Genomic DNA, 21,214 nt, shown 5'->3' with positions numbered 1-21,214 from the left:
GTCTCAATGTCCTCTAGAACCCAGTACGCGTAGTCGGCCGTCTCACTGCTCGTTCGTCTGCCTGAAAGGACCCATGAATATACAGACTCATAAAAAGGGGTTGAGATGATTTGTAATGTGGTTGTGCTCCTTCTCGATTTTTTTAATCTGCGCGGCTGTACACAAACACTATCTCCGCGTCTTCTCGACATGTCGGGCTATTTTGCTGCTTACAGTACACTGTGTCAATCATACAGATTGCAACACACAAAGAACATACGGTACGTGGTCAGCAAAACTTTTATTCATCAGGGCTATTCTCTGTGGCAACGATACATTTACGAACAAAGGATCATAGGACCTTTTTTCGTTCATTTCTAATCAGGAATCGGTCCCTGCGGTTTGTCGCTCTTATTAAAGTTACTGTAATTTCAAGAGTAAGTGAAAGAAATCTTTTATAGTGAAGACCACTTTCAAAACGGTTTTGGACACCATCTTGGCTATAAAAAGTTTGTTTAAAGTATATATAGTTCGCAATTTCTAACTTGTTATTAGGAGTAACTTCAGTCAGAGAGTAAATGCGAGTGGCTCTGGTTTTTTGTAGTTAGCGTCGTTACGGCTTCTGTCGGAATACAGTAGCCACAGATTCAAATTGGTTCGATAAGAATTGTGAACGTTGTTTGAAGAATGCAAATATTTGTTATTTTTCAGATGACCGGGGGGTACGGCCTTACGTAATCTCTTGTGAGGGCCAGCCCCTGAAACACTTTCCTGCTTCTGGCGCAGTTCCGCTACCACCTTCGTTTTACATAACGACTACTGCCTACAGCTCGCTATCTGTTTACAACATGGAGTGAACGACGGGGTGTGGTTCTAAGGCAGTTATATTTCGGGGGTGACATGTTAAAAAGAATCTCCGTCACCTGAGTATGCGACTTCTAGTGGCTCAAAACCGGTCTTGACTTTTAATAAAAAGAAAATGTACGCTAAAGGCAGTAGGGATTATTTCTTTCAAAATTCCATGTGCATTCACTTCGTGATAAAATGCGGGGAGGTTTAGTTCTGTAACCAGGACGTTGGCGCAAAGTCTGACGGTCAGAACTCTACATCGCCACCACTCTTCCCCTTACCGGCCAAACACTGGCAGTGACAATTTTTCTACCATCAGGACTGTAATCGGCTTCCTCGAGTCGAGGGACAGCTCAAAATAGTGACTTAGCGACCTTTCTTTATCTGACTTTTCCGTTATTGTTCGTTCTTTTTTTTTTCGAGGCGGATGACCCATGACGCTTATCCTACTTCATCACCGATCCATTACCTCAGTTTTTTGTATTTCGGTGGGCAGCTAACCTTCTGACCGAACACGCAAAGCTACCGTGCTGGCAAACCTCGACCACAGAGACAGGTAAAAATTGGAAATTATTTATTGTAGAATAGTAACAACAATAATTAAAACGTTAAATAAATTTTCCACTGCTGCTATTATTATATTTTACATATTACTTCCACATATTAGCTTCTAATATATCATCTCTCCTTACTTCAGCGTATACAAAGTATAAGCGACTTAAACACGACAGGAAAGGAAACCTTTGACCACTGGAGGAAATTACTTTCATCAGTGCACAAACTGTAGTTGGACTGTATATGTCACCAACACGAAATTTGTGTTTATTACTTGACTGTCATGCGTGCCATTGAACTGTAAATAGACTGCCATGAGAGACATCTGAAATCGTTGAAAGAGTGAAGCGATGCATGTGTTAAGCGCTGCTTATGCGTTCGGGTAGATCATCGTTAAATTCATGATTTTACTTTCCATTCAGAACGCTGTTGCAGGCAGCAACTGTTATATTGACTTGTAAATAACAGATTTCAGCTATCAGTCATCCTTTTTAAATATTATTTCAGCTAGAAACTAGTTATTATCAATGAACTATCATTTTTGATCAATGTATGTAATGCCTGTTGGTCGGGCTTGATCCACAGTTCATTGAGAACTAGCTGAAATCTAGATGTGCCAATAAAATTTAAAAAGGACTACTGACTGCTAAAATTTGTTACTTACAAGTACATCGTTAAATTACTTACATTTAAAATTAACTTGTTTCTCACTTAAGGTCAACTGGAATGGCATTCCTCCGATATGATCACAGTACGTACCTCCCCCTGTCCTATGGAAGTAGTATTTACAATCTTCAAATTTTCAGTAACCCAGTTAACTCTACCGTACTACTTTTTCCTATCGCTCAACCGCTCATCCGCCAGGCACCCAGGCACCCTCCCCCCCCCCCCCCCTACCTAGCTTTAGAGGTTTCTTCCAAATGTTGACAGGGATTATCTGTTTTTCAGAATACAGAAAACTTTATTTTAGAGATCGCTGATGTATTTGTTCAATACTTATGTCATGGATAAACGACAAACGTTTGTGAACTTTCAGTCAGATACAGCGATACATTTCTCTTTCGGTACCACGATATTGCGACCAAGATACGTTTCTGTTCTGATTACACTTTGTCCCACGCCGTTATAAAGGTCACGTATGCCCCCTAGTGTTGGAAATATTTGAAAAAGTATTGCAAACAATCTCTAGAGAAGGCGGAGCACGAAAAAACCAACCGTTGTTCACATTTCTTGTTGTTCGATTCTCTCGCTGCCCGATAATTACACAGCTGCAATGTAAAAGTAACGTTTTATCACTGAATACAGTCACGAAAAAGGAAGTGCAGTCGATGTGATTTAATATAACTTGAGTGTCTTTCCAAAGTCATTATGTTGCACCTGAGTAGAAACTCTGTACCATAAGGTAGGCAACGTTTAGTATTTTCAGCTCTTAAGTTCTGCTTCTAACAGTTTAATTTTGTTACTGCGGCTAATAGTGGCGGCACATCACATCAAGCTTTGAATAACTGAATTTTTCGTCACATCATAATCAGCACTTCATGTTTTACGCTACTGTGCATCGTACCCCATATTCAGGCTGTCTTAATCAGTACCGAATGTTTTCTTAATTATAACAAAGCAAAGAATAGCCATGCCTTTTATGTTAAATTACTTCCACCATCAAAAATACCTTAATATCTTCTTCTTAGCGTATAATTTCCCCTGTCTGAAGAGCAGTGACACCCAACGAGTACGTCTTCGTGAAGTAAGTTAATAAAAAATTTGAACCCAAAGTAAGCGCGGACTGTATTAGCCTGAAAAGACTGTATAGCACATTTATTCACCAGACTGCGTAAGCTAGTTCTGGACGCCTCGAAACTGTAGCATATTAGCATACTGCTCTGCGTCAGCAAATGAACGGTGCATGCCAGCTAGCTAAATATGATCGTGCAGTGACGAGACCAAACATTGTACGAAGGGCACTCGGTGAGTAACGTAAGACATTTTCTCCTGGCCAATATCAGTGAGAAACTGGAGAATTTATTGTGAGCCTTCGTGGAATATTTCTGCTTCAGCCCCTACAGCTTTATTAAGTTCCGGTCGGTGACGCTACTATACGTAGCCTTCTAAATGACGTCTGTAACGGAGGTGCGCTCCAAACAGAGGGCTGTATTTGGAAATTTATGGTAAGGTCTTATGGGACCAAACTGCTGAGATCATCGGTGCCTAACCCTATACTCTACTTAATCTAACTTAAACTAACGCTAAGGACAACAAACACACCCACGCCCGAGGGAGGACTCGAACCTCCGACAGGGGGAGCCGCACGGATAGTGATAAGCCGCCCTAGACCGAGCGGCGGCGCAGAGGGCTGTCATTGAGTTCCTGTTGACGCACAACCAGAGCATCGCAGATATTAATAGGCGCTTGTACACTGCTGGCCATTGCCGGCCGGGGTGGCCGAGCGGTTCTAGGCGCTACAGTCGCAGGTTCGAATCCTGACTCGCTCATGGGTGTGTGTGATATCCTTAGGTTGGTTAGCTTTAAGTAGTTTCAAAGTTCTAGGGGACTGATGACCTCAGAAGTTAAGTCGAATGGTGCTCAGAGCCATTTCAACCATTTTTGAACTACTGTCCATTAAAATTGTTACACTACGAAGATGACGTGCTAAAGGCGCGAAATTTAACAGACAGGAAGAAGATGCTGTGATATGCAAATGATTAGCTTGTCAGAGCATTCACACAAGGTTGGCGCCGGTGGCAACGCCTACAACGTGCTGACATGAGGAAAGTTTCCAACCGATTTCTCATACACAAACAACAGTTGACCGGTGTTGCCTGGTGAAACGTTGTTGTGATGCCTCGTTAAGGAGGAGAAATGCGTACCATCACGTTTACGACTTTGATAAAGGTCTGATTGTAGCCTATCGCGATTGCGGTTTATCGTATCGCAACATTGCTGCTCCCGTTGGTCGACATCCAATGACTGTCAGCAGAATATGGAATCCGTAGGTTCAGGAAGGTAATACGGAAAGCCGTGCTGGATCCTAACAGCCTCGGATCACTAGCAGTCGATATGACAGGCATCTTATCCGCATGGCTGTAACGGATCGTGCAGCTACGTCTCGATCCCTGAGTCAACAGATGGGGACCTTTCCAAGACAACAACCATCTGCACGAACAGTTCGACTTTAGTAGCATCATGGAATATCAGCTCGGAGACCATGGGTGCGGTCACCCTTGACGTTGCATCACAGACAGGAGCTCCTGCGATGGTGTGCTCAACGACGAACCTGGGTGCACGAATGGCACAACGTCATTTTTTCGGAGGAATTCAGGTTCTGTTTACAGCATCATGATGGTCGCCTCCGTGTTTGGCGACATCGCGGTGAACGCACATTGGAAGCGTGTATTCGTCATCGCCACACTGGCGCATCAACAGGCTTGATCGTATGGAGCGCCATTGGTTACACGTCCCGGTTACCTCTTGTTCACATTGACGGCACTTTGAACAGTGGACGTTACATTTCAGATGTGTTACGACCCGTGGCTCTACCCTTCATTCGATCTCTGCCAAACCTTGCATTTCAGCAGGATAATGCACGACCGCGTGTTGCAGGTCCTGTACGGCCTTTCTGGATAAAGGATATGTTCGTCTGCTGCCCTGGCCAGTACATTCTCCAGTTCTCTCACCAACTGAAAACGTCTGGTCAATTGTGGCCGAGCAACTGACGACTCACAATACGCCAGCCATTACTCTTGATGAACTCTGGTATCGTGTTGAAGCTGCATGGGCACTGTACCTGTACATGACATCCAAGCTCTGTTTGACTCAATGCCCAGGCGTATCAAGGCCGTTATTACAGGGTTTTTAGCCAAAAGAGTGCAGTGAAACATGGCGTGTTGAAATCCTGAATAAAACAATCCTGCTTTGAGAAAAAAATGTGTTGCATTGCTCATTGAACGTCCCACGTAACTGCTCATCGCGAGAATGAATGACACCTGGTGGCGGCGAGGATGTCGCGGTAGGAAACCGAAATAAGCAGAAACAGGAATCATTTTAGCGACGCCGCGCGGGATTAGCCGAGCGGTCTAGGGCGCTGCATTCATGGACTGTGCGGCTGATCCCGGCGGACGTTCGAGTCCTCCCTCGGGCATGGGTGTGTGTGTTTGTCCTTAGGATAATTTAGGTTAAGTAGTGTGTAATCTTAGGGACCCATAAGATTTCACACACCCACACGCATTTAAGCGACACAAACGGGGAAGTCCATTGACTTAAGAACTCTGACAAACGATTCATTGTTATAACCAGCACCTAAAAAGAGCTTTTCTGAAACTGCGAAGCTCGTAGTGTGTTCTCGTGCTACTGTCGTGAGCATCTATAAAAAGTGATTGAAGGACGGTGAAACTAGGAGTAGGCAACACGTCGTTGGATGTTCCCGTCTCATCACAGAACGTCGACATCGGTGACTTGCCCGCCTGAGGAGCAGGAGCGACCTGTGGCAGATCTGACCACAGTGTACAATACTGATGCAAGCGCAGGTGCTTTGAAGAGTACGATTACGCGTATATTTTTTAACGTGGAGCTCCGCAACAGACTTGTTCCTAAGTTGATCTGATAACAGGATCAATTACGGCTGAAAACCAAATTATTATAACATGAAATAATTGAAACATCAACACACGTATCGTAAATTTTAATGTTTAACGATGATGGTCTCAATCGTCCGGTTCCGAGAAAGATTTCTGGGAAGCTTTCCTCAGTTATAAAGCGATTTTAACTTCATTTACTATACTCGATCTTCTTGGAAACCATGTACCTGTATCATTGTTGATTTAAGTAATAAAACGTAGCCGGTGTATTGTTTAACTATTTAAACAATTAATATTTGGCGAATGCTGGAAACTTCCTACGGAGTATTCTCAGATGGATGTATCTCTGCCCAGTTCCCAGCGTTCTGACACAATTGTATGAAAGGAAATAACTTGTGGAACAGTCTGCCCAACATTTATGATTATGTATAGTAACCTCCCTCGTCTTATATTTCCTGCTCACGCTTCGTTACGGTAGTGTAGTTTGCGTCGGTCGGACTTGGGTAAGGCTTGCTTAATGGAGAGAACACACTTCGTCGGCAAATCCGACCTTTTGCTTAAAAGGAAGAACAACCATTCTCTCTGCATCACGAATATTCAAATCCTTTATATTTAAGTGTGAAACTGTAGCATTCATAGGATAACGACAGGTACCATTTTTACATCAGTTATTGAAATCGTAAGTAAGACACTTCCTAACGAGGTCTAGACACAGCAGTGCTCGTATTAACAGGTAAGTTTGGATCCACTTTCAAAATGACGTTTTCCATTGCTGTGCTACGCGTTCAAATTAATCTATCGCACTCCAACTGTCCATGAGAACCTTTATAACTCTTCCAATAGTAATACGTTCGGCGAACGGATGTTATTGATTAGGGTGACGACACTGCTTTGCCCATTGCTTCCGTGTGCTCTTACTCGTACCGTCCACGAACACAGTGAATAATAACTCCATTTCTCCCTCCCCGCAATCGAACTAAAATTTCCAAGCTCGCATTTCTTTATTTCTTCTTAACAAGCTCTTCAACGAACAACGGCTTCCTCCTGGCATTCTGGTGCATGACGCTAGCCTTTGGACAGTGCAGAAGGTGCCGGCAAGACAATGCCCCTACTGGAAAACAAGTGTGCTCAGCGCCGAAAGTTCCAGGGAACAGTGTTGCGTAAGGGTATGATTACTACGACATATCGTCGATAGTACTATCCCTTACAGGTAGGAAATTCCTTTCCTGGGCACTTTACGAAAGTGGAACGGTGGAGAAATGACTTGAAGGTGGCTCGATGACTCCTCTGCCAGTCACTTAATTGTGAATTGGACATCTATGTGTAGATGTAGCTCTTCAAACTGTAATGCATCTCCTTCAGTGATCTACTGAGGCGCTGAGCGGAGCCGAAATATGCACAGTATACTAAGGTGACGTTTCATGGGACAGCGATACGCAAGTATACAGGGGGCTAGAGCATCGCGTCGCCAAGGATTAAAAGGGTAGTGCATTGGCGGAGCTGTCAGGTGATTCCTGTGAAAAGGTTTCGGGTGTGATTTTGGCCGCCCAACGGGATTCAACGGACTGAAAGCGGAATGGTAGTTGCAGCTAGACGCATGAGACATTCCGTTTCGGCAGTCGTTAGGGAATTCAATATTCCGAGATGTACAGGGTCAACAGTGTGCCGAAAGTACCAGATTTCTGGCATTACATCTCACCACGGACAACACAGTGGCTGTTGGCCTTTCCTTAATGATCTAGAGCAATGGCGTTTCCGTAGAGTTGTCAGCGCTAACAGACAGTAACACTGCGTGAAATTCCCGCAGAAATCAAAGTACGACGTACGAAGGAATTTGACGTTAATGGGCTATCGCAGGCGACCGACGCGAGTGTCTTTGCTAACAGCACATCACCTCCAGCGTTTCTGCTGGGTTTATGACCGTATTGGTTGTCCCTAGACAATGGAAAACCGTGGCCTACTCAAATGATTCCCGATTTCAGAGCTGATGATAGCGTTCGAGTATGGCGCAGACGCCTCATGGAGTTGCCACACTAGGCCAGGAAAAGGGTGATCGGACACTGATTTTGGTGGTACCCCATTATTTCCGTTACCTCAGTGTAAGCCGGTTGGCACATTCGTCAACTGCAAGCTGCTGGTGGCTCCATTCTGGTGAGGGCTCTGTTTACATGAAATGTTCTGGGTTCTCTGGTCCAACTGAACCCTCATCATTGACTAGAAATGGTTATGTTTGGCTACTTGGAGGCCATTTAGCCACTTATGGACTTCATGTTTCCAAGAAATGTTGATATTTTATGGACGACAATACGCCATGACATCGGACCACTACCGTGAGCTATTGGTTTGAAAAACATTTTAGAGATCCGAGGGAATAATTTGGCCAAATTGATCTCCCGATGTGAATTCCATCAAATACTTATGGAACATAATCGAGAGATCAGTTCGTTCACAGAAACCTACACCGCTAATACTTTCGATATTATGGATGGCTATAGAGGCGGCGAGGCTCTGCATTTCCGCAAGGAATTTCCAACGACTTGTTGAGGTCCTGCCTTGTCTACCTGCTGTACTACGCCGAAAGAAAGGATGTCGAACACGATATTAAGAGTAACCCATTACTTCTGTCACCTCAGTATATTCCAGTCGGCACATCGTCAGCTGCTCCAGTTGAGAGGTATGACTTCTGAGGTACAGTTTAGCTCCGCTCAGTGACTACGCGGAACACTGAAGGATGCACCTAATGGTCTGAAGATGATGTGTACAGACTGAAGCCCGTCACCACTAATAAATTATCTGTAATTGTGCTGTCAATACAGATTTTGTCTTTGTAATGTAATTCGTAAATTAGTTCATAATTTTCATATTATATTAGTACTTGGATAAACTGAATCTTTTATAAACTGTAGAGGAATTTCAGTCCTTTCACGTTCTGCTATAAGAATATGTAGGTAAGAAACAGAACTTCCCTTCGAATTTAGTGAAGCAGACGACGAAATGGCAGTTTTAATATCAGCGTCTAATTTCGATATTCTTTATGTATTGTTACGTGTTTCTTATGAAGACAAAAGGATAACGCAGAGATTCTTCGCGAGGTACACGAGCAGAAGTAGGGCAGAAAACGAACTAACGTCGTGAACAGCAATTTTGAGACGTGCAGTGCCTCAACAGCGTGTCTCTGAACTCTGGCGATAAGTCCCGTCCGCGGATTTGTCCCTGGGATAAGCCTCTGACGAAAAGTGAATTGTGTGCGGCTCGTAGCCGATTTACATACTTATTAGAAAACTTTGCTTGCGGAAGTTATGTGACCGGCGAGCTGTAACGGATGAAGAAAGTCGCGAGGGAAATGAAGTCACCCTTTGCCTGTGGAGTACGCCCGTTCGTATAGAGCCGAAGGTACCCACCGTTGAAACTGAACAGCTGTGTTTCGTTCGATAGTGTAAATTATTAGCGTAGGAATGAAGTGAAAAACCTTGCTGAGATGACTGAACGTAGTCCTTCTGCAAGCACGTGCAGAATTTATACATTTACCTACGTCAAAAAAGTATGGCGGATATTAAGTATGGGCAACCTTTACCCTTACCATTTACACACGGATTCAGCACTTGAGATGTTGTATTTTCACACCGCCACATCTCGTCACATAAACCCTGATTTAAGAAATGAAAGAGGTCAAGAGCCATTTATTTGCCAATGTATAATATTTAACTAACCATTGTAATGATATATTTTGACTATCTACAAGGAGAAATGAATCTAGCGCCACTGACACGAGTAAGAGACTATAGACTATTTCAGCGCGCATGTAAAAACATTGATATTAAAAACTTGGTTCAAACGACTCTGAGTACTATGGGACTTAACTTCGGAGGTCATCAGTCCTCTAGAACTTAGAACTACTTAAACCTACCTAACCTAAGAACAACACACACATCCATGCCCGAGGCAGGATTCGAACCTGCGACCGTAGCGGTCGCGCGGTTCCAGACTGTAGCGCCTAGAACCACTCGGCCACCCCGGCAGGCTTGATATTAAATACAGACTCTGAAGACATTTGAGTATTACAAAAAAAACAAGCGCGCAACCCATCGTCCACCTCCGGACGATATCACTCTCTTTTTATCTCCTGTATAATACGGACACATAGGCATCATTCTAAGATTTGTAATTTGTTTAAATCTATTGATAAATACTGTTATTTTGGCAGGTATGAGACTAGTATGTGTGAAAAACAGAGTGGTTAATGAATGGACATTTCTACGTGATTTCTAAACTATTCAAACCACTCAAGCTTTGTCACTTTAATTGACGTGTTAACATGTTATATGTGTTTCAAATCCAAGCTCGTAATTGTAATGTCAGTTACTCTAAATCTGTTTTTACTCTAGTTGTTGGACAACCTTAATCATTTACTATTTACTTTCTATGAGCCAAGTGTCATTGTGTGGACAGAACAGTCGAAGCCGACGTTAACATACTACTTTTATCCCCCCACCCCTTGTAATATTTTTCAAACTCTGTTGTAAACTGGTCCTTAGGTACATTTTCAGAGCGAGTGACGTCCGGTAATTTCTTAGCAAACTTCGCTCCTAAAATCTACATCGCTCGCATCATGCCTCGCTGTTTCATAATGGTACACGGCACTTTATAAACGGGAAAGGCAGCCACAAAAGTGTATGTTGCTCCCCCTTCTAAATCTGATGCTTAATAATAATAATATTTCCTTGCATCAGACACTTTCGAGAAGTAGATGACAGACTTGGCGATTTTTATCGTTCGCTAATAGTAAATCGCAGAGTAATCCCATCAATATTGATGAAGCCACTTTCACTCATGGCGCTATTAATATTTAAAATTTTTCATGAATAGCTAATACATAATTAAATAATAGGTAGATTAAATAATTTTATTCCATGCAAAAAGACTCACATTTACCTCAAACTAATACGTCAAGGATTTTTTGCAGCATGTCTCTTGAAGATATCATCAATAAGACCTTCTGTTGGCTCGTCGTCCCCTTCAGTTGAAGTCTTCACAAAAGCTTGGAGCGTTTCCTGACCCATCCTATTCCTTAATTTTGTCACCAACCATTTAGTTGTACTAAATGACCTTTCCACACTGCAAGTCGAAACGGCAATGCACAGTACACATTCAGCGAGTGTCCGTAGTGCTTCTTAGCCGTGTCGGCTCCCAGAATGAAAGAAGAAACATCAGAAGTCGTATCGTCTAATTTGTTACTAACAACTTACCTAAAAGAATGCAAGTCTCCAATAACAGCGCCGACGTTTGTAAGTCCCAAAATCAAGCACAGTTCTATACAATCATTATCACTAAACTCTAGAAATTCTTTTAAAACTTTCAAAATATGCACTCAGTTCTATCACTTTTATTGCCTTGTCATCAAACAGTTGCTCAATTTCATCAGTCATACTTTTAATAAATTTCCTTGCGCTTTTCATAGCTTGAATCTGTTCCTCTACGTTCGTGAATAGCACATTTTTAACTCCTGCGGTTTTTTAATTTTATTAAGAGTTTCATTTTCTGCACTATGTCCATTGCAGTCACAAAGAAAGTCGATGAGTCTTAAAATGTTCCAAAGTTCCAGAAACAAGTACAGGGATTTGTGAAATTTTAAGTGATTGTCTCTGCAAAACTTTAGGTACATTTGAGACTGCATTTAACGTATTGTCTAAAATCACTACACCTACAATGAAATTGGAATTCATCATTTCTAACACGAGTCCTCCAGCTAAAGCTGTTAAATCCGCGCCGTCTTTGTGTATATGTTCACATGCCATTATAATGGACTTCTAGGTTAGGAAAATAGCATGAACTGTGCGATAGGTACTTAAGCATCCGATGTTAACAGCGTCGGGTATTTTTAAAACAGGTTTCCCTAAAGCACACTGAATTTCAAGAAAAACATTTTCTCGTTTGGAAGAACCATGAAAAAGTTTGTAAATGTCTTTAACAACATGAAATGTGCGTTTTATAATGGGGTGTTTATTCCTAGAGTTGGTGGCAGCAATTGACAAAACATGTGCTCTACAGTGAATGTATGGCAGCTTATGGCCCTTCATCTCAGACAACAGAGCGCGGACTCCTGAGATAGAATCATTAAAATTAGCAGCACCGTCGAAAGAACAAGATAATAATCTGTCGTAATAAAGTTTTCTTTTCTTTAGTTCAGTATCAATTGCTGTAAATATGGATTCAGCTGAAGTGCTTTTCAACTCAACGAGACATAAAAACCTTTCCTTCACTTCAAACGATGGAGACGGTACAACATATAGAACTACTAAAGACAGTTCACTTTCGTTGGAAACATTTTTAGATTCGTCTGCCATACTCTCTCAAACAAGTCAACAATTTTGAGGTAGTATACTTGCTAAGATATGTGGACCTTTCGCTCTGAAATTTAACCACTTTTCAAGATTAATGTCGCTTTTCAGTGCTACCTTGCGAATTAGAGGTTCATATTTTGTTGTGTGTGGTATGTCTTCCTTACTAAGGAAATACAGAAATACAGACTTCGAATTAACGATGACAATGCTTGCCGGTTTAAAGCTTTTTCATTTTCATTTTGTTTAAATATCTGTGTATGAATTGGAGCGTTTAATCCCTGTAATCTACAATTTTCAAATGCAACGGTTCTTGCATGTTTTCCTGAGTTGGCGTGCTTTTCTAGTTTTCCCGTGCTTCCGGTAGCTCTTCTAAATTTAGTGAAAGGTACGGAAATGAACACTCCTCCTGTTTGCTGTAGAGCTTCGATATCGTTTTTTAAATGCATTTCACACAATTTGCAGTGATCAAAGTACAACCAATTGTACTTACACTCCCATTTTTCATCATACTTAATCTCGTGTTCAATACCTTGTTTAGAATTGCAATATATGGATGGGCCAGAAATAGCACATTTATCATTTGAAACCCAGATCATGTACGTGATCTGGGGTTTGAAAACTGTGGAAGGGAAACTGAAGACCTGGTAGACATATGCAATTCATCGTCACAATCATTAGCACTTCTTCCAATAGACACACACTCTTCTTTGTCTTTTGCAATACACTGTCTTTTATTAGAAAATGAAGAAATTAAAGTGTGTTGTTTCGACATTGTATTTCGGTACTAGCACTTCTTTTTATGTTATAAACTGACAAAGACTGCACATAGTACACTACATAATCACATCACACTTCCATAGTAACCTGTCGACTAACCGTTACAACCTTACAACAGTTTCAACAATGCATTGAGTTTTTATACAACAATGAAAACTTGGATTATACTCGTAGAGCAGTGTTGCCAAACGTCCCACTCATGGTGGAATGTACCGCTTCTTTAGGCAAAAATTGTGTATCCCCATTGACACTGCGAAAATCTTTGCCAAGTGTACACAAATATTAGGTTTGAGCTTTGGACTCATCGATTAGGAAAAATCTATATGACTATTAAATCTTGGAAATATTCACAGTAATGCAATAAAAAATTGAAACAATCTTTTGTAAAGTCAGATGCTACTCTGAATTCCGTAGAAATACCCAGCGATGTGTTTTGTGACATCAGGTTTATTCTAAGGGCAAATGAAGTGTAGATACGAGTGGCGGATAAGAGGGTGGGCTGCGTAGCTAAGGGATTAGCTTACACGTTAGGCCGATTGGAGATGTGGCGAGGAAAGGCTGACTTATTCCACAATCGGCGTTGCCAACACACCTTTCAACACTTAGCTTTATCGCACACTTATTATACAGCAACTGCTAATTTATTTGTTTATTTATTGATTTATTTAACCTGGCAAGATTATGGCCATCAGGCCCTCTCTTACATCTAACCAGGCATTCTACTTATTTTACATTCATATGTTTTAGTAGGCATGTTAAACTACATCTAGTACAAAAAGTTAAATAAACAATTAGAAAGGCGCACCTGAAAAAATATATACATATAGAGTTTATATTCGTAGATCATAAGTACTGTTACAATTAGATATCATTGAAGAAACAGATTTTAGATAGGAGTGCTAGCAGCAAGGAGTATGAGGGAGACTCATGGTGAAGGGAGGAGAAGAATAGAGAGACTTCATGAAAGATAATTAAGGAAATATAAAGGAAAAGAAGATTGCGTGGCTAATAGAGATAGATGAAGAGTAAGGCATCTCAGGAGCAAGATAGGAGACGATAGCTTTGCTATTTGACAGATGAGAAGATTGGCCTTGTACATTAATTTTGTGGAGAACGTTAAGAGGGTGATAGTAGGGCATGCTTCAACTTCTTCTTAAAAGCAGCAGGAGATTGAATTTTGCGCAAGGTAAGGGGCACTTTCTTCCAGAGGAGGACAGCGGCAACTGAGAAGGAGTTTGCAAAAGTTTTTGTTTTGTGAGTGGGCACAGTTAGGATACCAAATAAAAGTGACCTCGTGTTTCGATTATGATGACATGACAGGTTTTTAATCTCTGAAGCAAGGTACTGGGGTGCTTGCGCGACGAGGAGTCTGTGAAGTAGACATAGAGTGTGGTAGTCACGCAATTTGTCCGGTCGCAGCCACCTTAGCTCGGAGTATGAAGCCTAACATGATCATATCGGCGAATGTTGCAGGTGTAACGCACACAGCCATTCATGGTTAGCTCTAGCCGTCTTTTGTTTTCACTACTCATGCATTGTTGAATCACATCACAATAGTGGAGGTTCGGTAGAACGAGTGCTTGCACGAGCTGGCGTGCCAAGTAGTGTGGAAATATGTTCCGAAACTTTTTGAGAGCATAGAGACAAGCAGACGTCTTTCGGCACACTGCAACTGTATTCTCCGCCTACTTGAGATGCTCATCCAAAGTTACACCCAAGTTCTTAACTGTTTTCTGAAATGGTATTGGAGTACCATCGAGCAGAATAGAAGGTAGCGGTTCGGGGAAATCGGAACTTGTTAATTTCTGATGGGCTATTGAGATTACTTGCGTCTTTTTTGCATTTAGTTTAAGCCCCAGGTTTTTCGCCCATGTCACTACTGAAGACAGATCATCGTTCATCTGAGCGATTGCAGTGTTTACATCTTCAGGTCTGACGCTTAGGTAGAGCTGGAGGTCGTCGTCATAGAAATGATATTTACAGGAGGACAGAACCGACGAAATATCGTTGACATATAAAGAAAACAAAAGCGGTCTTAAGACTGGTCCTTGTGGCACTCCCGAGGAAACATGTTTCTAGGAAGATTTTTCATTTACGCTGACAACACATTGCTGTCTGTCTTTTAAGTAGCTTTAAAACCATCTCATTGGATTATCTGAGAAATTAAGCTGTTGCATTTTTCTGAGCAATATGTCAAATTTAACAGTGCCAAAAGCTTTGCTGAAGTCCAGTAGCGTCAATATTGTTGCCTTTCGATTGACGATGTCATATTTCAGGTCATCAGTTACTTTAATTAGAACAGTGTTTGTGCTGTGATGTTTACGGAAACCGGATTGAAATTTGTCATATAGACTGAATTCATGCAAGTGTTCAGTGATTTAGTCATGAACAATATATTCAAGTGCTTTGGAAACAGCAGGCAGTATGCTAATTGGTCGGTAATCACTAGGCAGTTGTGGGTTTTCGATCTTAGGGATGGGTCGAATTATGGTTCTTTTCCATGCAATGGGGCATATTCCATTCACGAGGGAAAAATTAAATATGTCAGTTAAGACAGGTACTAAGATATCGGAAACATTCTTAATCATGGTTATACCGATACTGTCGTTGCCTATTGCATCAGAAGAGATTCTCATTATTGCTTTTCTTGCCGTATTTGTTGTTACATGTTTTAGATGGGAGGTATCGTTGTAAGTTATCCTGTTTTGGGGATTCTTGTGGACGGTAATTATCAGCCGTGTGGGTATTCAGAGGTGCAGAGAAGAATTCATTTAATTCGTTAGCTGACACTTGAAAAATAGTTTCCGATTTTTGCCTTTCCGACCCCCAAGCTACGGAGATTCTTCCATAGGGTCGTGAGCGTCAGATCACTGCATACAAGTGAGCGAGTGTGCCTGATTTTAGAATTGCGAATGCATTGTTTCACTCTGTTCTGTAGCTTTCTAAGCTTTCTATATTCTTCGAAACGGATCTGCCTTGAAACGCCTGTGGGCAGCATCCCTATTAGTCATCATTTGACGTAATTTAGCTGTCAGCCATGGAGCAGGAGATTTCCTTACACGGATTGTGCGTACAGATGCATGTTTGTCATAGAGGGCATTGAGTTTATCACCAAGTTCATTAATTTTGCCGTCGATTGTAGGTTCTCTGATTAGTTGATGCTATGAGTTTTCTGAGCAGTCGGTTGTTAGAGCTTCAAGGTAAATACGTTTCATGTTCCTACAAATTATGTAATTCGATTTGATCCCTGGGGGCTGCACAGAGTAGACCAGGAATATTACATCACGTGCTGAGAGGCCTGGGGCCGAAGTTTGACCAACATCTCTTACTTTCTTTAGTTGCGATTACGTCTATAAGTGTATGACTGTGCGCCATATGGTGTGTAGGTTGTAATGGAAGAATGTTCATGCTATTGCAACAAAACAGTCTTCTTAGGTTTATTGCTGAGGGAGTGTCTCTTAGCAGGTCTATATTCAAGTCACCCATTACGATGACATGTTCATATTGACATTGAAGTGAATGTAATTCCGACTGGAAGGAACTCATTGACCTTAGTTTTGGCGGCTTGTACACGACGCCAATCAAGAACTTCCGACTTCGTATATTTATTTCAATGAGCATGAATTCAGCCTCTTTTTCTTCAGCAGGGTTTGACGTACATACTACTTTCGCTTTGAGATCTGTTCGTAAATACGCGCCGACCCCGTCACCTCGCTTTTTTGATTTGTCTACCCTAAGAAATGTGTACCCTGGGAGATGAATAGATGCAGAGGATGTGTGTAGTTTTAACCACGTTTCAAATAAGAGGATTACGTGGTAGTTTAGTTGGTTGAAGAGGAGACTAAGTTCTTCGTAATGTGCAGGTAAAGACTGGATGTTGCAGTGAGCTGCTAAAAGCTCGGACGCGTTCCGCTGAGCAGCCTGGAGTAGGGTGGCAGACTGGTTTGTCCCTTTGTTAGGCACTACCTGCCGCGAGGGGCACTGGCCGGTGTTTCCGCCAAGTGACATAACACAGGGGTGTCCGAGATTTTGCGCGCCCTGTTTGTGACTCTGCGAGTGCCGAAAGAAGGGCGTCTGCGAGATTTCCTGAGGTTGTAGGAGTATAGAAAATGGATTACTAGTATTCGGTGCAAGGAGAATATGACCAAAATAGTGACGGCTGTGTGTCACTGTGTATCCTATGTCGTAAGAGGAGAAATGTAATTAGCCTATTTGAAACAGCTTAGGGTGGAAATAAGGGAAAGGGGAGTGATTTAAGAGGCCGATGCTGCCAGCAGAGAGAAATAAGCTTAATATTTAATTGATTATCGTAGGAAGCTAGTAAAGTGATACTGTTGGTGATTATCGTAGGAAGCTACAATTAGATTGAAATTTTTTCTAAAGTGATACTGATAGCGATTTTTGTTATGAACAATTTAAACCAAAGAGATGGGTGATTAATGAACTAAAGGAGAGACTAATAATTGCAATAGAACTATTACAGAATGGAAGAGAATAAACCGAGAAAATGAAAAAAAGTATTAGCAGTAAGTAAAATTAAGTAATGGTTAGAGCTACAGATACAAAAAAGGAGTAAAAAGTTCATACAGTTACAAAAACAATTCGTTGAAGGTACAAATAGGGGTGTAATTAAAAAGTTAATACAATTACAAGACTATATTTTAGTAAAGGGCTGTTACAATTTGCAAATGGTGTTAAGTTTGCACTTTTGGCTCGAGTAGCTTCACTTAATACTATTCAGTTCTGTCATGTTTGTGACTGTCTTCTATCCAGCTGCTGTCTTAATGATTAATCTGCCATCCTGAGTCCACACATTCTGAAGACCGAAATGAGATATGGCACTGTTTAAAATCTTTAGCCGTTCATGTGTCAGATCTTCCCTTATTGTAAGCACTGTCCTTGCTAACTTCCTCTTCTGGGTAGAGATCTCTGCCCTTTTTCGGTATGAGACAAATTTAATTATTATTGGACGAGGTTTGGTAGCACCTGGTAGTTTTCGTCACACCCGATGGCTCCTGTCAATGTCTGCCTTAGTCACTTCAACACCTAATTTTTCACGCGCGACATGTATAAGCAGGTTGTCTGTGTCTTCTTCCTTATTTTCTGCTACTCCAAACAGTCGTAGACTTTTTCGCCTTTGGTATTGTTCTAGCTCGTCTGTTGCTGCAGATAGTTTCACTTCCAACTCTCGTACCTTTTTCTCGTATTCGGCAGTATTGGCCTCAACAGTTTCACGCATTTTGCCAGTACTGCTGCCGTTACAGTATCTGATATCGTGCCTGCTATCAGATCGAGATTGTTTTTATCGCGAAGTGCAACGTTTACGTCAGTGCGGACTAGCTCCGCTATACCGGGAGCCGCGGCCACACCTTCCGCCAGGAGCAGGCCCGCCGCACCTGCTGCTTCTCCGCTGCTGGCTGGACGCGCTGCTGTTGACTCTTCTGTTTAACATTTTCTCGAAGATATTGGGGGAGCACAGAAAAAAATAGCACTACTGCACAGAACACTGTTGTTTACACGATTTCCACTGGTACTAGACAACACCACCTGCGAGAACACCTTCGAATTCAACTAAATTTCGAGAGCCGAACATAATACGTCTTACACTGCAGCTGCCATGACACTGACTTGTTTGGTGTTGGCAATAATAATAATAATAATAATGATAATAATAATAACAGAACAATCGACGCTAAGTGTTCCAATCCGAACCGAGTAACGAAACCAAACTATAAGGACCCAGCCGCCACCTATGGTGTTACACATTCATTTTGCTTGTAAAAACTGCATGTCATGACTCTTTCTCCGTAGTTGACTTCAAACTTCGTTAGCAACAGCAGCTGGAGTAGTTTAAATTTTGTCACAACAGAACAAGTTAACAGACAGGTGATAATTTTTATGTTTCACCACAACTATGGATATGAATTTCTCGGAGGGGGGGAATTTCCAATTTCGGGGGGGACCTCTCCCCCCCCCCCCCCCCGGTCCACCCCCACGATTCATGACTGAAATATAATACCAAAGAAAAAAAAGTGCATGGCATCCGCTTCACATTGTTGTTGATAAACCCCGCCAATCTCGATTGCAGTTTTTATTGTGAAGCTAAAGGTAGCGGTTAATTTTACCGGCTGTGTTAATGATTTTGTTGAATAACGTTTATATTTGATCGGTAAATCCCTCGTGCTGATAATTGTCTTGACTGAAAACTATTCAACCAAAATATAGTGCCTCTTGTTAAGAAATTGCATTTCTTATAAGCACTGACGACTTACGTCGATAGGCTTTACTCTACTAGAAGAAAAATGTTTTTGGTTGCAGAACTCATTTCCAGATGACAAAATTATATATTATTTAAGATTTTGCTTAGCAGTAATATGACTGAGCTGGTTATTCGTCATCGACATCTATGTGAAACGATGGTTTGAGACTCATACAACCAAATGTTCAGATTGTATTATATATAGTTAGAGTACATTCAGAGCCCCAAAAAGAGTTTCACACTATTGTTTGTTAACATACTACGGTGAGTTCGAAAAAATTAAAGTGTTGCAAATTTTGAACAAAAATCTTTTTCCCATAGGCGTTGACGCACTAAAAAGCCACCTCCATATGGTCAAATCGTATAGATTTGCACATTGTGAGCAGGAATTTCCAACATATTGCAAAGTGAGATTCAGGTCAGCTGCCATACATCGCTGTATTCCAAATGAACGGTCTCAGAATTTTCTTCATTTCGTACTAGTTGACCTCTTTTGGCGAGGATTGCTCTCTTTACCTGTGCTAGAATCCTTCCTATAATCTCTTGCTTCGTCAGTCATGTACAATTTTTCTTCCAAGATAGCACAGTTCTTTTACTTCGTCTATTCTGTAGTCACAATTTTCATGTTCTCATGAATCTCATTTCCAGTAGTCTTTATTATATCCATATGTCTTCTGTTTACTCTGGGTCCATATTTTGTGTTCATTAGACTCTTCAATACAGTCAACAGCTCCTGTAATTCTTCCTCACTTTATTGAGGATTAAAGTGTACTCAGCGAATCTTATCATTAATATCCGTTAACCCTGAATTTTAACCCTTCTCTTGACTTCTTTTGTGCTTCAGTCATAGATTTCTCGGTGCAGAGATTAAACAATAGAGGAGAAAGACTGCATCACTGTCTTACACTCCTTGAAGGCCGTTTTAATCAAGTACTTCTTTCTCCTTCTTCCAATCTTATAGTTTCCTCTTAGTCTTCCAGAGAATTACAAATATATTACCTCATTTTACGTTGTATACACGTAATTATACCACATCTTAGAAATATGTTAAAAATTAATATCACCTCGGGGAAGATCAGTCTGGATTCCGGAGAAATGTAGAAACTTGCAAAGGATTACTGACCCTACGACGTTTCTTAGAAAACAGGTAAAGCAATTATAAATTTAGAGAAAGCTTTTCACTTTGTTGAGTGGTCTCTGTGATATACTGAAGGGTAAAATGCAAGAAGCGAATAGCTATTTACAACTTGAACAGAAACCAGCAGCCAAATATAAGAGTCGACTGGCGTGAATGCGAAGCAGTGGGCAAAAAGAGAGTAAAACAGGATTGTAGCCTATTCCCTACGTTATTCAGCCCGTGAACTGAGCAAGCGCTAAAGGAAACAAGGTAAATATATGGAGTAAGAATAAAACTTCAGGGAGAACATAAAAGACTTCGAGATTTGGTGATGACATTGTGATTCTGTGATAGAAACCAATTAGAGGGAATGGACAGCGTCTTGAAAGGAGGGTATAAAATAAAGATAATGGAATGTGATAGGATTAAATCAGGTGGTGCTGAAGGAATTAGGTTAGGAAACGGTACACTAAAAGAAATAAACTGGTTTTTTTTTATATTTTGAGCAGCAAAGTAACTGGTGAAACTTGAAGTAGAGAGGATGTAAAATGTATACTAGGAATGGAAATAAAAGCGATCCAAATGAAAAAATTGTTAACATTGAATATAGATTTAACTGTTAAGAACTATTTTATGAAGGGATTTGTCTGGAGTGTAGATACTTATTGGAAGTGAATCATGGACAATGAACAGTTTAGACAAGAATAGAGGCTTCTCAAATGTGGTGCTACAGAGGAATCCTGAAGATAGATGTTAGGTTGCGTAA

Source organism: Schistocerca gregaria, chromosome 3, assembly GCF_023897955.1.
Source record: "Schistocerca gregaria isolate iqSchGreg1 chromosome 3, iqSchGreg1.2, whole genome shotgun sequence".
NCBI classification, from domain to species: domain Eukaryota; kingdom Metazoa; phylum Arthropoda; class Insecta; order Orthoptera; family Acrididae; genus Schistocerca; species Schistocerca gregaria.
Note: the sequence above shows the minus strand (reverse complement) of the source record.